The following is an 18528-nucleotide window of genomic DNA, read 5'->3' on the forward strand; positions in this document are numbered from 1 at the left end:
CAGAGCTGCGGCAGTTCTGGGGCACAGTACGGGATAGGGGATAAATTGTCTATGGCTGCAGTACTCCATTAATCCTCTTTACATACTTCACATACACTTTCTGCTCTCTAACACCACCTCTGGTGGACAGCATTACTGCAATTTCCTTTCTAGAACTCCCCAGTATGTTTTAGCATATAGATGGGGTTATTATAATTAGCTTCCTATAGAGGCTCAACATTCCCAGGCCACATAGTCTCTAAAGGTAAGTAGCTGTCTTAGGCACCAAGAGTTGCTGCTTTTTGAGTCTGTCTGGAGTTTAAAGGGGTACTCCACTGGCCAGCGTGGAACTAAAAAACGCTGCTGGGTCAGCCACGCCCACTTGTTACATCATAGCCACACCCCTCAATGCAAGTCTATGGGAGGGGGCGTGGCCAACCAAAGCGGCGCGAAAACAGCATTCGGAACATTTAGTTCCACACTGGCCAGTGGATTACCCCTTTAAGCAAAGTCGCTAAAGATTACCAGGATTGATCACCCACTCCAGCCACATATGACACCTGCAGCATCCCCACTTCTAAGTGAGTGGGACTACTGATTCCAGCAGACACTGCCCTACTCCCATGACCCCTCCAGGGCATCACATGATGACTAAAGAGAGCACCACTAGCAGCACAGGAGTGGACTGGAGGATAAGCAATACAGTTTATTACACCACATTGTTCTTTACACATCTTTGTCATGCATAATATATCAATCATTTCTGGAACAGGAGACAAGACAATAGTGTCACTAATACTGTGTGCGGTGAACTTTATTGTGTGAGCCTCCAAGGCAGGGGTGGATCCAGAGTCTAGTCTCGGGAGGGGCACTATCAGAGTATCATGCAGTGGTCGACATGCCCCCTCCCATAGGCTTGCATTGAGGGGGTGTGGCGTGACGTCACAACCCCTGCAGCCCGCACCCAGCGTTCGGAACAAAATGTTCCAAATGCTGGAGCAGTCAAGTACCCCTTTAAGTACGCAGTACTAGGTAGGCAGCATAGTTCCCCCACACTAGGTAGGCAGCATAGTTCCCCCACACTAGGTAGGCAGCATAGTTCCCTCACACTAGGTAGGCAGCATAGTTGCCCCACACTAGGTAGGCAGCATAGTTCTCTCACACTAGGTAGGCAGCATAGTTGCCCCACACTAGGTAAGCAGCATAGTCCCCCCCCCCCACACACACACTTGGTTGTCAGCATAGTTCCCCCCACATTAGATTGTCAGCATAGTTCCCCCCACATTAGGTTGTCAGCATAGTTCCCCCACATTAGGTTGTCAGCATAGTTCTCCCCACATTAGGTTGGCAGTATTGTTCCCCCCCACATTAGGTTGAAAGCATAGTTCCCCCCACATGAGGTTGACAGCATAGTTCCCCCACATTAGGTTGGCAGTTTAGTCCCCCACATCAGGTTGGGAGTATAGTTCCCCCACATTAGTTTGGCAGTATAGTTCCCCCACATTAGGTTGGCAGTATAGTTTCCCCCACATTAGGTTTGTAGTATAGTTCCCCCCACATTTGGTTGGCAGTATAGTTCCCCCACATCAGGTTGGGAGTATAGTTCCCCCACATTAGTTTGGCAGTATAGTTCCCCCACATTAGGTTGGCAGTATAGTTTCCCCCACATTAGGTTGACAGCACAGTTCCCCCCACATGAGGTTGACAGCATAGTTCCCCCACATTAGGTTGGCAGTTAGTCCCCCCCCCCACATTAGGTTTGTAGTATAGTTCCCCCCACATTTGGTTGGCAGTATAGTTCCCCCACATTAGGTTGGCAGTATAGTTCCCCCCCACATTAGGTTGACAGTATAGTTCCCCGACATTAGTAGTGTTGCTCGCGAATATTCGCAATTCGAATATTATTCGCGAATATCGCATATTCGCGAATTTCGCGAATATAGCGCTATATATTCGTAATTACGAATATTCGTTTATTTATTTATTTATTTTTTTCACAGTACACATCACAGTGATCACCCCTCTCTGCTTCCAGCTTGTGTGGTGTAAAGAAGGCTGTAATACTACTGTGTGAGACTGGCGTGCGAAAATTCGCATATGCGAAAATTCGCATATGCTACTTTTCGCATATGCGAATTTTCATATTTGCTAATTTTCGCGTGCGCGTATTTTCGCATACGCGAAAATAAAACGAGGATATAACGAATATGCGAATATTCGCGAATATATGACGAATATTCGTCCATATATTCGCGAATATTCGCGAATTCGAATATGGCCTATGCCGCTCAACACTAGACATTAGGTTGTCTGTATAGTTCCCCCCACATTTGGTTGGCAGTATAGTTTCCCCACATTAGGTTGGCAGTATAGTTCCCCCCCACATTAGGTTGACAGTATAGTTCCCCGACATTAGGTTGTCTGTATAGTTCCCCCCACATTTGGTTGGCAGTATAGTTTCCCCACATTAGGTTTGCAGTATAGTTTCCCCACATTAGGTTGGCAGTATAGTTTCCCCCACATTAGGTTTGCAGTATAGTTCCCCCACATTAGGTTGGCAGTATAGTCCCCCCCCCATTAAGATGGCAGTATAGTCCCCCCCCCCATTAAGATGGCAGTATAGTTCCCCCCCCCCCCCCACATTAGGTTGGCAGTATAGTTCCCCCCCACATTAGGTTGGCAGTATAGTTCCCCCCACATTAGGTTGGCTGCATAGTTGCCCCTACATTAGGCTGGCTGTATAGTTCCCCCCACATTAGGTTGTTGTTCCTCCACATTAAGTTGGCAGTATGTTCCCCCACATTAGGTTGGCAGTATAGTTCCCCCACATTAGGTTGTAGTTACCCCACATAAGGCTGGCAGTATAGTTCCCCCCACATTAGGTTTTAGTTCCCCCACATTAGGTAGGCAGTGACCCCCACAAAAATACAGCCTTCAGCCATATACAGTGTATGGCTGGAGGCTGTATGTCGGTGTACTGCCCCACTTCAGTGCTCCGACCACCGCTACTCCGGTCAGGGGTCATGATCAGATATAGGCCATAGCACTAGGTCCCGGGACTGGAGGAGCAGTGGACGGAGCACCGAAGATGACATGCCGCTGGTAACTTACCATGCGTGCGTCCTCCTCCTAGGCAGGGCCTTCTACAGAAAATAATCACATCCTGGCGTCACAACAAATCAGGGGTTAGTAACACCTTACCCCATAGGGTTAATACCACCAGACCCTGCTACACCGTTGCAACACCCCGGCACTACTTAGTTTTTGGCGTCCTACGAACAGGATATGGGTGTGTGTGTTTAATAACTTTGCTACCCTGACCACCCACAACAAAAAAAGGGTGTACACCATTATTACAAGTGCCACTAGTCCTTCCCCATGCAGGAATGTGTAAAGAATTCTGTCCAGGATTTTCGCAAGTAGCGATTGAAATTGCGCCAAAAAGTTTACAGGACATTGTTGCTGAAATTGTGCTTGGCGGGGGCGCAAGAAAAAGTAAGGAGGGAGGTGAAGAATACTGTACTGTGGCCATGCGTAAAATATCAGGAACAAAGCCATGCTACTTTCTCCGCTGCAGACCGTACCTGAAAGGGTTAAGGCAGAACCCGTGAAGCATGCCAAAATGTCCCGCGTTGGAAAATGTTGCAGGTAGTAGAATTTTCTCCTTCGCGTCTCCAGACTCTGTCACGTCTGTCACATGTGCTCAGTGTGAACCTGCTTTCATCTGTGAAGAGCACAGGGCGCCAGTGGCGAATTTGCCAATCTTGGTGTTCTCTGGCAAAGGCCAAACGTCCGGCACGGTGTTGGGCTGTAAACACAACCCCCACCTATGGATGTCAGGCCCTCATACCACCTTCATGGAGTCTGTTTCTGACCGTTTGAGTGGACACATGCACATTTGTGGCCTGCTGGAGGTAATTTTGCATGGCTCTGGCAATGCTCCTCCTGCTCCTTGCACAAAGGTGGAGGTAGAGGTCCTGCTGCTGGGTTGTTGCCCTCCTAGGGCATCCTCCACATCTCCTGATGTACTGGCCTGTCTCCTGGTAGCGCCTTCATGCTCTGAACACTACGCTGACAGACACAGCAAACCTTCTTGCCACAGCTCGCATCCCATCCTGGATGAGCTGCACTACCTGAGCCACTTGTGTGGGTTGTAGACTCCGTCTCATGCTACCACTAGAGTGAAAGCACCGCCAGCATTCAAAAGTGGCCAAAACATCAACCAGGAAGCATAGGAACTGAGAAGTGGTCTGTGGTCACCACCTGCAGAACCACTCCATAATTGCCTATAATTTCTACCTGTTGTCTGTTCCATTTGCACAACAGCATGTGAAATTGATTGTCAATCAGTTTTGCTTCCTGAGTGGACAGTGCGATTTCACAGAAGTGTCATTGACTTGGAGTTACATTGTGTTGTTTAAATGTTCCCTTCATTTTTTTGACTTTGGAGCCCAAATATTGTAAAGACTTTTTGAATTTTCATCATCATCATCATCATCATCATCATCATCTCAAGTTATTTGTTTTTCACCACCATATTCTTTTTAACAGCCATTTGTTTTCTTCACTCGTCACTTGAAATTGTCCGTTGGGCTCGGGAGCGAGTAGGTTCCTTCAGTAGATTCTACTACTAACATACTGATGTTGTTTACTCCAGTGAAAATTTACTTATCCCGTATCCGACCGCTGGGGCCCCTCCACGATCACTCACTGAGGAGCATGTGTCGTCTACCGGTAGGCCGCACACCCTCCATTCATTTCTATGGGAGCACCGATGATGCCCTAGAGCTGTACTCGGGTGCTTTCAGCTCTCCCATAGAAAGGAATGGAGCGTGTGCTGACTGCAGCATGCACTCCTCACTGAGCAACGGGTCCCGTCTCAGTGATCCTGGGGGGGCCCCAGTGCTTGGACTCCCCCCGATCAGCTACTTATCCCCTATGCAGTGGATAGGTGATTAAAAAAATAAAAATTAAAAATAACTTATCGCCCAAGATCTCCTTTAAGGACTTGAAAAATAGCAAATAAAGCTGTTATAGTAAAAAAAACTTTTGAAACTCTTTTGAACTAGAAGAAGAAGTAAAATGGACATGTGATGAAAAAACTGATGGTCCTTATTGTCATTATTTACTAATGATTTCATAGTTAAGGTTCTCACTAGAAAACTCTTTTTCCCCATGCAGACCCCTCTCTCCCTTTTAGAACTTTCTAGAATCCTCTCTTCCCTCTAGACCCCTCAGACCCCTCTCTGTTCCCCAGACCTCTCTTTCCCTCCTTCTGACTCCTCCATACTCATCTGTCCCCCTTCAGGCCCCTCTGCTCAAGACCCCTCTGTCCTCTCTGCTATTGCTTCTTTTTGTAATTCCTGAAACCAGCCATATACAAAAAATAATAGTCAGCTAAAAGTTTGGTCAGCAGTCCCGCCCCCCGCCCCCCCCCCCATACATTTGGCCAAGCATGCATGTGTTCTGAATTGGAAGAGTGGTCGAAAGACGCTGCCAGACTCTTCTATCTTCTAGAATAAGCTTTTCTGCCTTATGATTGGGCAGTCAAAATCCAACACGCTGATCCTTCTCTCCCCTGATATCTGCTGTTGGATGGAGAAGTGTCTGAAGAGTCAGAATTTTTGGGTTTGGCCAACAATCTAATGTGTATGTTTACCTTAAATGATAGTTTCAGATTTTTGCTTTTCCATTTAAAGTATTTTTTTTCTTCATAATAGTAAAATCTTTTCAGCGGAGTTAAACACTTCTGTATAATACACATCTTGACAATACAAGCCAAAATTATTATGATATTATTATAGTGTTTGAAGCATTTTATTCTGTAAAATAGATAATAGCAATGGAAAAGGAACATTCCAACTCTACCTAAGGACCCTTACCACTCAACAGAAGGAAAGAGCAGCTGCATTGCCTAGAGAGTGTTATACTTTTACGATAGTACCCAACACCAAGACTGCTTATTTAACATAGCTAAGCATTTGGTGAATAAAATTAATGAAAATGCCAAAGACATGCAAGCTATCACAAGATACACACTCTACCTCCACATGTTCTCAGACAGTCCTTTCATAAAATCTAAGTCTATAAAAATTTGGCAATAGATCTGAGAATCCAGTTCACAGCACTTCAAGGCATTTTTTTTTTGTGCAATTATATTTTGTATTTGCCAAGTTCAATCCACATGTACGGCAGCTCTGGGAGTGTGTGGGGTGGAGGCCTAGTAGAACGCAGGTGGATAATGAAGGTTGTGGATCCTCAGGTTGTCACAGTCTAGTTCATCGTGGCCGCAGTGGTTGGGCTCTTTCCTCCAGACCTCTTACGCCCCTTGGGCTAGCAAAGTGATGAGAGAGTTGCCTTTGAGAAGATAGTGGTATTAGACCCCCAGGGTACTTTCTATGTATTCTGGTTGGTTTAGGTTGAGGTATCCTTCATAGTGAACAAAGGATAGAAAATGAAAACAGACAGCGTCTTCTGATATAAAATGGTGTCAGTATCTTTTATCCTTGGTTTTATCCTTGGTTTATCCTTGAGTATGTAGACTTGTGAGCCCTTGATAGTGAGATGCAAATAAGCAGCCATGGACTGGTAAACTCATTATTTTCTTTGCTTTGGTAATCATTTAAGTGTGGTAGCTAACTGGGGTGGCATGTGTAGTGACAGGGTGTAGTGACCAGAAAAGAGTTTGGGATGCCAGGGTAGTGTTAACCTCCACATTCCAAGGATAGCAGCTTCCTGGACCAAGTGCTGAGGCAATAAAGACCACAGATGCAGGGTTACAGAAACTACTTTAAGTTTACTTTCAGGAACCTGCAGTTTAATGGGTTCAGGACGCAGGACATATGGGTACGCCTTTGCCTCCTGGTAGTTAAGGACACAGGGCATACCTGTATGCCCTGGTCCTGTTACCGCAGCTTGAAGCACGCTCTATATCATTCATAAATAAGTTAAACAAAAGTGGGCCCAATTCTGAACCTTGGGATACATAACTAATAACCAGGGACCAATCAGAATAGGAATCATTGATCACCACTTTCTGGGTACAGTCCTGAAAGGAGATATGCAGCATAAAACGTTTATGTCCCATGTGCCGGGATGCAAAAACAAATAAAACAAACTTTAACTTACCTTCCTATGTTCCTCGTTGCTCCAATATCGGCGTCCCATTAGTCCGCTGTGCTGCTGGGCTCCGTGCTTCTTAGGCTCGAAACATCACGCTGAAGTCAGCGTATCACCGGCCGCAGCAATGTCCCACCTCGGCCGGTGATAGGCTGAGCGCACTGTCATGTAAGGGGCTGAACCGAGCTCCTTACATGACACTGCGCTCAGCCTATCATCAGCCGAGGTGGGACATCTTTGCAGCCGGCGATACGCTGACCGCAGCATGACGGGCAGCTGAGGAACGGGATGCCGATACCAGAGCAACGGGAATGTAGGAAGGTGACTAAAAGTTTGTTTGATTTATTTTTGCAGCCCGGGCACAGGGGGACATAAAAGTTTTAGGCTGCATATCTACTGTAAGCCAGTTTTCAAGTGGATGGAGTTTTCAGTTGCATGGAGTCCTGCACTTTAGTGTTATATTAGTGTTAGTCATGCGCACTAGTGATTTGTCAGGCAAAGCACTCTGGACCTGTGATGGTAAGACACAAGACGTTGGAGGGATTAAAGGGGTTCTCCACTGCCTTAACCTACTTTTGGCAGTTAGTTAGTTCTGTGGCTATATGTTATTATGGCTTTTTTTTCATGTTGCTAATGGTTCTGTATGTGGTGTTTTACTTACCTTTTTTCCAGACCCGGAAGCTGGTTTCTTCATTTGCTTCCTGCCTTGCCTCGACCACTTTTTTTTCTTTTCTTCCGCCGCCATCTTGCCATCGGGACGTCACCGTGGAGGGTGGTGTGTTGGAGGCCGGCCTGCCCCTCGCTCCGTACGTGCCCGCCTCCCGCGCGACAGAATCCTCTGTTGTCATCAGCGCGCACCCTCCTTACTTTCAGCTTCTTCTAAGCTGAATGCAGATTGGGCTGCTTTCGGCGAATTGGATGCCGTGATGGGCGCATGCGCAGTTGGTCCTCAATCCGGAGGATCATCTGTGCATGTGCCATAGTGATGTCAGCATCGGGCCTGACGCGCTGGAGGATTGTTAACCCTAACCTGGCCAGAGGTGAGTCCCGGAACACTGGACAGCTCCTGAAGGTTTGCTATGGCAGTGTTTCCCAAGCAGGGTGCCTCCAGCTGTTGCGAAACTACAACTCCCAGCAAGCCCAGACAGCCTTGGGGTGTCTGGGCATGCTGGGAGTTGTAGTTTTGCAACAGCTGGAGGCACCCTGGTTAGCAACATGAAAAAAAGCCATAATAACATATAGCCACAGAACTAACTGCCAAAAGTAGGTTAAGGCAGTGGAGAACCCCTTTAAGGGGTGGTCTGATACTGATGGGACAGTGCAGAAGTCAGGAGTAGGATGTGACGTATGCCTGGGGGGGGGGGGGGGTCACTTTGTAAGAAATCAAGGTGAATATAACTACAGGTAATTATTAAACAGGAATGCACAGCACAGCCCACTCGAATGTTGCTCACACCTATTGGCTTACACTCATGCCTCTTGATCTGGTATTCACCCACTGGGGTAACTATTGTCTCTTTTTGGTTAACAGTTCATCTGATCACCACGCAAGAGGGTTATAACGTTTTTTTCTTTGGAGTGGTGACACTGCTCACAACCTTGAGAAAGCCAGAGGTCCGGTGAAATGTCGGGGTGGTAGTGTATGTTCATTTTAATTCAATGTTCTGTCTGTTAGTACTTACTCTTACTAGATTGGCTAGCCACATGGTACAGGATTAGCCTGTTATCACTTTAACGCGATCAGACAGTTTCCCTTTTCCAGTAGGGGGCTTGTTAAGGTATCCACATCTGCATGAATTTGGGGATCCTTGTACTGTCAGTAGACAGACCCTCTCACTCAGCGGGGACGGCTGGCAGCAAGTTTCCCTGAAGTGAAGGACTATCACTTAGGTAACCCTTTATCTGTTGTTATTGAGTTCTCTGTTGTATTCACAATATAATCAGCTGCTGTTGTATGCAGTAGCCTCTTATGCTTCTATGGCAATGAGTAGTAGCTCATTGTGTCCATTATAATACATAAATACATACATTGTTAATCAATAACCGTTTGCCAATGATACAGGTTTAGGCAGCTGCAACCCCCTTTTTCCTAACATTAGAGACACCAGTTTCCATTTTGATGCTATTTTCCCAGTGTGACAATCAGATCTAGGTGACAAGCTGTCACATACGGGAGTGGGTCATTGGTGATCAGCCCAATTGGGGTCAGTTCATTTGAATCCCAAAAACTTTAGTTATGACTTTTCTAATAGCCCTCTGCTTGTTTAGGCTATGAAGTACACTTTAAAGAGACAGCTTTAGGTCAACTTACACCTTAACTCCAACTTTAACAGTGGACTATATATAATAAGCCAATTAACCCACTTAAAGGGGTACTCTGCCCCTAGACATCTTATCCCCTATCCAAAGGATAGGGGATATGATGTCTGATCGCAGGGGTCCCGCCGCTGGGGACCCCGGGATCTCTCCTGCTGCACCCTCCGTTCACCAGCTGCACGGAGCACAGAATGCTCCATGGCTGATGACGGGCGAAACAGGGGGCGGAGTATTGTGAGGCCATGGCCACGCCCCGTTGTAATGTCATGCTCCACCCCTCAATGCAAGCCTATGGGAGGGGGGCTTGGCAGCTGCCTTTAGGGGCGGAGCATTACGTCACCAGGGAGTGGGGCACTCCAGTGGAAAACATTTTTTTTTTTTAAATCAACTGGTGCCAGAAAGTTAAACCGATTTGTAAATTATTTCTATTAAAAATTCTTAATCCTTCCAGTACTTATTAGCGGCTGTATACTACAGAGGAAATTCTTTTGGGATTTATTTTCTGTCACGACCACAGGAGCAGCTGTGAAAAAAAAATGTGATATATACATATATATGTGTATGTGTATATATATATATATATATATATATATATAAATATGTACACATATATGTGTGTGTCTGTGTGTGTGTTTATTAATTTTTTTTCCACTTAAGGACATGCTGGGAGTTGCAGTCATGTGGTGTGGGAGATGTGTGGGCAAGTGACAAGCACGACTACAACTCCCAGCATGCCCTTACAGTAAGGACATTCTGGGAGTTGTAGTTGTGCAGTGCGGGCGAGTGACAAGCTTGTCTCCTGCCCACCACTGCACTACTACAACTCCCAGCATGCCCTTACAGTAAGGGCATGCTGGGAGTTGTAGTCGTGCTTGTCACTTGCCCACACATCTCCCACACCATATGACTACAACTCCCAGCGTGGTGTCCCGGTACCGTATTGCATACCGTACCTTGTATGGTGGTCCCCAAAGTCAGAGTAACTACGTTCAGGTAGGGTCCCCCAGGTGGGACATCCCCTAGTCGCCTCTCCTCTACTCTAATTCTGTGATGTTTTACATGTACACATTTAATAGTAATGTATATTTAATATAATGTATAGTATACTTACCTTGTTAGTGTCGCAGGACCTTCGGTCATGTGACTGGGTTAAATCCTCTATGGTATGTTAGAGGACCTTTGGAGGTCCTTGGGTCACATGCTACGCATAATCCTATGTAAAGGTGATTGACATCAGCAATGGACCAATCAGCTGTAGTCCAGCCCCTGCCCATATAAGGGAGCTGTAGCCAATTATCGCTCTCTTGGGTTGCTGCTCTCATGGATGCCGGACTAGCAAGATGGATCTGCGCAACTTTCAAAGACACACTAGGCTTGAAAACCTACCGGCCTCAGCTAAACTAAACCGTGAGTTCTAAACTAATCCCCGCTAAAGCTAGCGTGACTATTGTACCGCAACTAAATCCCCTAAATCCAGTGGAACAGTGCATATCAATCTAAAAACTTGCTCAAAATTGCTTAAGGTCCCAACCTTTGTCAATCTCCAAGAGAATTTGCATTTGTAGAGACTGTTCCTGTTGTGAAGTTTGCATAAAATCTTCAGTAAAAGTTCCAACTGTTTTCAGCAAACTCTCCGGCTATGGACATTCAATTATTCTATACCTCCCTATCGCTCTTGGGAAGGGTGGCGGTAGGACAAACATTACAGAGGAGCCCTCACCCTGGCATCACGAATAGCAAGGGTTAACCAGACACCCTTTAGTCAACGCACAGCTACACCCCATATACCCTACTCCCCGAGGCTATCACACCAGCATGTTCTTACTGTAAGGGCATGCTGGGAGTTGTAGTTGTGCAAGCCAAGGAAGCGGGTAGTAATGCGCTCCATTCCCTGGCTGGCGGTGATAAGGTAGTCACTGTAATTTCATATTTCCCGCTGGGTTCTGTGACACAGGACCCGGCGGGAAATTTGAAAATACAATTCTGTGGTGATGTAGCGAAGGGAGCCCGGGCTGACATAACACTGCAGCCGCCCTGGACTCCCGCAGCCGGGAGGGGAGATGTGCAGGAGCCGTCCCTGCCATCCTCCAGCGTGTACCATAGTGCTGAGGGATGACAGGGACGGCTCCTGCACATCTCCCGGCCCGGCTGTGGGAGTCCCTGGCACCCGCAGACTGATGCCAGACCTAGCTCCTTTTAGCATAGGATCCCTTACTGTAATATCAAATTTTTCGCTGGGTCCCGTGATTGCCTGCTTGGTCCCAGCCAATCACGTGACCCAGCGGGAAATGTGAAATTACATAGGGAAGAAACTCTGTGGTAGGCGCCTCAGAGTAGGCGCTGGCGAGTGATGCCCGCCCGGGCTCCATCATATTCTATCCCCCCTACCCTCACTTATGACAGGGACACTGATTTACATCCCTTTGCTTGTCTCCCACCCTCCCACACCGCACATCTAATACCTGCTACAAGACTACAAGTCCCAGCATGCCCCAAAATGCTGGGAGTTGTAGTCTTTCAACAGTTAGCAGACAGATAGGAGGTGTGCAGCATGGAAATATGAAATATTGCTCTCCAAAGCCGTTTTGTAAGCCAGGTCCGGGTGTTTTTGAGGGGTTGCGACTTTCTATGTGACTTTCGCACTTGATAAATCCTTGACCACTACAAAGTGAAAAATAAAATTCACTTTGGTAAGCTCTTTGCTTACAGCCAAAAGTTGCACAAAAATTTGCTTAGGTGCTTATGCGACTTTTTGTGCGACATTTGTAAGCAAAAAGAGAGCTCTAAATCCCTTGATAAATGTCCCCCATATTGCGCATATTTTTTGTCTCAGTGTGTGGATGAATCCTCAGGGCCAAATCTGTCCCTGTGCTGGACTAACATCTAGGGTCTCTCTGCTAGATGTGGGGTGGCTAAAGGGTGTTGGCTTGTAAAATGTACTGCAGGGGTGTTGTTACATAGAGTCAAAAATTTGTGACACTAGGGTAGTGTTAATCTCCACACTCCAACGATAAGCAGCTTCCTTGGCCGAGCACTGGGGCAATAAAAACCACAGATACTGGATACAGAAACCACTTTTACTGAAAGTTCTTGCAGGCAGATGTTACAATCCATGCAATATAACTTGGTAGCGCAATACAGTTGCAAAGATAGTCACTTTAGATCACTGGGCACTCTGGGACTTGTAATTAGAGTTCAGCTGTTATGGCTGAACTGGACTCAATGCTGACTTTGGAGACAACTAACACAGACTTGGAGTACTTCATGATGCATTCACAGATGCGCTTACCTCCAGGGGTAAACTTTGACTTATGTACCGGAGCTGCCAAAGGCTTTCACTCTCAATATCTTTGACCTGCCCTATGGGGCCCTTTTGGTTCTCAGGAACTTCTCCCCACAACTTGGGATTTAGTGTAGTTGCTTGGCACTTGACTTCCTCTCAGACTCCACTGACTCCTCTGACTTTAACACTGCACTGACCCCCAACTTCACACCATACTACACTACACTGATTCTCCTTCTACACCAAAGGAAACATAAGTGAGGAAAAGATGATCTTCAAATAGTCACAGACTTCCCTTGTGAAAATCTCGGCAGTAAATACTACTACTGCTACTAAGATCCCAGCTGAGTGTCTGCAGTACCCAACTAGTATCTCAACCTGCCCAAAGTAAAGAAAGTAAGAACAAGCAAAAGCAAAAACCCTATAAGCCTCTGAGCCCAAATGCAAAACAAAGAGAGCGCTAAATTACCTCCAGTCACAAGTCAAGATCAGCTACAATCCAGTCTATTCTAGGTTGTCTGTACCAAGTCAGCACATAGTTCAGAGTCAAGTGGAACAATCTGGTTTATGAAAATCAGATTTTATCAGGAAGGCATTTACGTAAATTCTTTTGCTTTGTACACATCTCCTAGCAAGGTTTATCAAAACATGAGGAAATGGTATTTTGAAAAAGAGTCTGTAATTTTGCATAGTCAGACAGTGCTTGTATATTCAGGTTAGTTTCCTATGTGTATTAGATTGGATCCTTTACCTGGTTCACACAGACCTAGGAACATCAGTCAGAGAGACATTCAGCAGTCTAAAGTGCACACAGCCTGTACCTGCTGACCTGAGAGTCGGGACTGGGGGTCTTTGGAGTAAGGGTCTGTGCATTATGCCAGGAGAAATTCCAGGTCGAGATTTGGTGTTTAGCAGGCGCCAAATCAACGCCAATTTTCTGTTGGTCAATACATGCTTCCCCATAGATGGTAATTCATTTCTGGGTAGAATTCTACCAAAATAATAAATATGGGGATTCTTTCGTAGCTAATTTATTCAAGTGTCTGGCCTCTTTTCTTCACCAAGGGCACCCCACATATCATCAGGTAAAATAGTAGAAAAAATTAAGTGCAGCACTCACCAGGTTAGATGCATAAATGCTTTAATTCCGATTCCACATATCATGCACAGCAAGGAGATTAAGGGAAGAAAAATCTGCGGAGCTCCGGTAATTTTTCTTCCCTTAAAGAGGCACTGTCATTGTTAAAAACTTTTCATATATTGCAGGACTCATTATAATATGACATATCACAATATACACCTGTTAAAAATTTTTACATTTTCACCTGAAATTCAAGCTCAAAATAGCCACCACTAGGGGTCGCCTGTCTTTTAGCCAGACAGACTCGTCTAGATTTTACAGCATACTGGATACCGGCCGTAAAGCATACCGGTATCCAGTATAGGAGATTTCTATTGTGTATGCAAAACTACAGATAAAGGATGTGTGGACATGCTGGGAGCTGTAGTTTTACAACAGCTGGAGGCAACACTGCTCTAACACAGTTATTTACAAACATTGCAGCTTCAGTTGTTACTAAACTACAACTCCCAGCATGCTGAAATAGTCAAAGTTTTCTTGGACTCCTGAATGACAAAGAAGTTGATAAGACATTCAGGAGTCTGTGAAAGATGAATGCCACACACAGTGACAGCTATGCTGATTAGCATCCAGCTTTACTAGGAGAAGATAAAACAGATAGAACATGTATTCATAAAAATGCTGTACTTTTATCTAAAAAATCCTTGCACTAATTTTATAAAGATCTATTGTTATATTTAGACATTTTATCCTGTTATGAATTCACCATAATGTCTTCTGATTACTGCAGGCAAGCTCCAAGCATCTTCCTCTGTGTAACATGTACAGCATAAAACCAGAGAGGAAAGGGTTACAGAGTAGAGAGTACTGATTGGCTGACTGCACAGGCTTGCTCCTGTGAGGGAGACCGACTGACACGCCCCCTCCAGCCTGCACAATGAAAAAGTAACTCACCAGCAGATAAATGCTTATATCTCTGGATATATAGGTCTGAGACACATAAACATTATATGCACATGATCAGGATTGGGTCCTGAGTAACATATCACTTTTTTTTCTTTTTTTTTTTGCACTATGACAGGTACGATTTAAAGGAAAACTGTCACCCTGATCACCCAGGGCATCTTACTGCGATTTTTATTTAACGGTTTCTGTTGTTTTGCTCACTAGAAAGTCAACTAGTGGGCAACATGTAACTAACTAGTGTTCAACTTGTAATTAACTAGTGTGTAACCTGTAATTTACTTGTGTGCAACTTGTAACTAACTGGTGTGAAACCTGTAACTGACTAGTGTGCAACTTCTAACTAATTTTAATCTTTTAACTTTTTATTGACAAAGTGAACAAGGTTCAGAAGACATAGGGTACGTTCACACGCGCTGATTTTTTAGAGGGTTTTCCGCTGCGTATTTGAAAGTGGGCGGGCTCTTCTTGGTTGTCCGCAGCAGATTTTCCGTGGCGGAATTTATGCTGTGGAAAACCCACCACAGTCCCTACTGACTTCAATGGGGTTTGCGGCGGATTTTCCACAGTGTACATTCCGCCGCGGAAAATCGGCTGCGGACAGCCGAGAAGAGCCCGCCCACTTTCAAATACGCAGCGGAAAACCCGCTAAAAAATCAGCGCATGTGAACGTACCCTTAAAGTGGTACTAGACCCCATAGACATCTTAGGATAGGGGGATGAGATTAAGGGGTGGAGTTCTCCTTTAACAGCATGCATTCTTTCCACAGAAACTTGTTTCTGCTAATACAAAATTGGGTTTTTATCCGTTTAATATATAAATTAATGAAAATCTTGCCAATTACCTTTTTTGCATAATATATGTATCTTGCATAAATTCTTACATAATGTGCCACAACTAAGATTGCAGTAGGCTACAATGACCTTATTTTCTATGACCACGGTCTCCGCCATTTTGTATTAGTTGCATGCAATATAGTTCTCCTTTATTGCCTTAAAAAGGGTGGTGTTACATAGGCAGAATAAGCAGATTATTCATTAAGAAGCCTATTACATGACTCAAGTATCCTGCGGGCTGGGCCACACTAATAATTTCTGGATTGTTCATGCTGCTCCTTACCCCTTACTTCTATCATTGTCAGCCATACATCCCATTTTACACAGGGGTGCTGGGTCCTCTGGTGAGAAAGTGATACTAAAATAAATAATAAATAATATTAAAAATTAATAATAATATTAAAAATAATATTTATACAGTATTAAAGAATCCCATTAAACTATAATTCTTTTGCCATAAGGCTATGTTCACATGTAGTATTTTGGTCAGTATTTGTACCCAAAACCAGGAGTGGGTCCAAAACACAAACTTTTTTCTTACTCCCTAACCGACCGGTTTCTCAGATGGCTGTGAATCAGTTAGACCGCCCACTTGTATATTTAGCCTAAAATAAGCAGAGATTTAACTAAGTAAGATAACAGTTACATCAGCATTGTGCTTCCACCCATTCAGGGTCTGCTCCGCTTTTTTTTGTGCCAAAGGGACCCTGAATGGGACGAAGCACAACGGTCACTGCCTGGCCCCAATGGGTCCCACTGACTTTAAATTGGGTCCGTCGTGTTTCCATCAGGTGTCCATTGTACTGTAGGAGTTGAGTGGAGAAAAAAATAACTGCTTGCTGTATTTTTTTTTCCACCCAAGTCCTGTTGTTTGAACAGAACACAATGCTGGTGTGAACTTAGCTTTAAGCGTACCCATCAGATCCAACAAAATTTTTTTTTTTTTTAAATATATCACTCAGTACCTAATCCTGACCATGTACATCTATATTTTATGTGTCTAGCACCTTTATTTTTATTTTTTATTACACTTTTAATTTAGCTCACTCGTCTGAATTCCTCTCAAAGGGAGGGGGTGTGGCCTCACTGTGAAGGTCTCCGCCCTCTCCCTCAGTATGCTGTCTGCTCACATCTCCCCTAGCATTAGTAAAGCTACAACTCCCAGACAGTAGCGGGACACAAGCTGACAGTGGGAGGATTTTTCCTCCAGCTCTGAGCCCTGCGCTCACAGCTGTCAATCAAGGAAGTGTGTCCATGGCATAGGTGATGATGCATGGACACAGCAGGACTAGTATGTGTCCAAGCAGGCGGAGGGGTTTGGCAGTTGTTTGACTTGGTTTTTCAGTATGATATACTGAAAATTCTCTAAAGAAAGCAATTGCAAAACCTATTGGTTATACAAGATATCAAAGATATCAAAAGTTTTTATATCTGACAGTGCCCAATTAATTAAAGACAAGTAATCCAGAATATTTTCCCATAAAACTATACATCAATCTGCTCTGCTCCTCCTGCTCTATAACTTGATGCCAGCAGGTCACACAAACTACGTTTTCAATGTCACTTTTAATGGAAATTTCCACCTCGGCCATCTAGCAGATGTATATTTAACTTTTGCATCTTGTCTGGCTGTTTGTGTAAGCAGAATATAATACTGCTTAGCCACATATTTCTTTGCCATCTTTTGCATGCTCGCTGCACACGGAATGCAAGTGTGTGATTCTTCTTTTGTTTCGGCTTTACAAAAAAAAAATAATAATAAGAAGAAGAATTCTGCAAAACAGAATTGGATTCACAGACTTATCTGTAGTCACGCTATGGACCTCAAATTGAACTGTATGTAGTCAGCTCTGGTGCAGTGGTCTTCAAATTATTGCCATTTAGCTTTTGCAAAACTACAACTTCTAGCATGCCCGGACAGCCACCGGCGGAAGGGCCACATTTTAGAGGCCACTGCTCTAGTGGATTTTGACCTTTACACCACACTTGGGTCTGTATTTAAGATTACTTTGTAGCCTACGACTTGTCAACATTGGATAATCTGTTTTTGTTAGAAGGGTCCCATGAGAGTGAGCCTATCAAAAAGTATTCCACCACCGAGTCCTCTAGTGTGAGGGTCTCCATGCAGACATTTCAAAAACTGTGGGTGTGAGGGACCGTAAGGCCAAGTTAACATGCCGGCGCTACGATCGCACATGAATGTGCCGCCTCAAAAAAAAGGCTATGAATTCCTTGCCGTGTCCGCAGAAAGAATGAACATGTTTATTCTTTCTTTGGACACGAAAAATGTAATATCCGTGGCAAAAACATCTGGCGTGGAAATTCTGCCGTTTGCACAGCGCAACAGCATCCCAATGCGGAATCCGGAGATTCGGTTGTGTGGTGCCTCATTGGTAAACTAAACAATTTAAACAATGGCTGGGAGGGGCCTGGATGGCATGGTTAGACATTTGTTAGCACACGGTAAGGGGTTATTCATCCTGGCACCTGTCTGTTGAAACTGATAAAATGGGCAGTAGACCATGATACAAAAGGACTCTATGTTGAATCTGATGCTCCAGAGAAACATGCCCCTTGTGGCTATCTAATGGGTCCTAAGGGCCTTGTTCTCTCTATGTTACAATAAATTCTCCTCCAGTACCAGTAAAAATAAAAAGTCTCTTACCATGTCATGTTAACTCCCTCACCACTGAAGGTCCGCCACCATAATGCCTACTCAGTCAGCAATGGTTTCTCCATTCATATCAGCGGAGTCTTTATAAAGCAGCATCTTTAAGTTATAAATGGAAATTAAGGCCATAAAAGGTGCTTAATCTAAGGGTATACAATACATGAGCCCGGGTTGCAATATTTTTATTTTTAGCTACCCCAGAGAAATGGTAGAATGTATTTCCATGTTCACGATAGACAAGAGATTTCCTCTACTTAGTGTATAACTTAACAAATAGTT

The sequence above is a fragment of the Hyla sarda genome, chromosome 10, assembly GCF_029499605.1.
Source record: "Hyla sarda isolate aHylSar1 chromosome 10, aHylSar1.hap1, whole genome shotgun sequence".
Lineage (NCBI taxonomy): Eukaryota > Metazoa > Chordata > Amphibia > Anura > Hylidae > Hyla > Hyla sarda.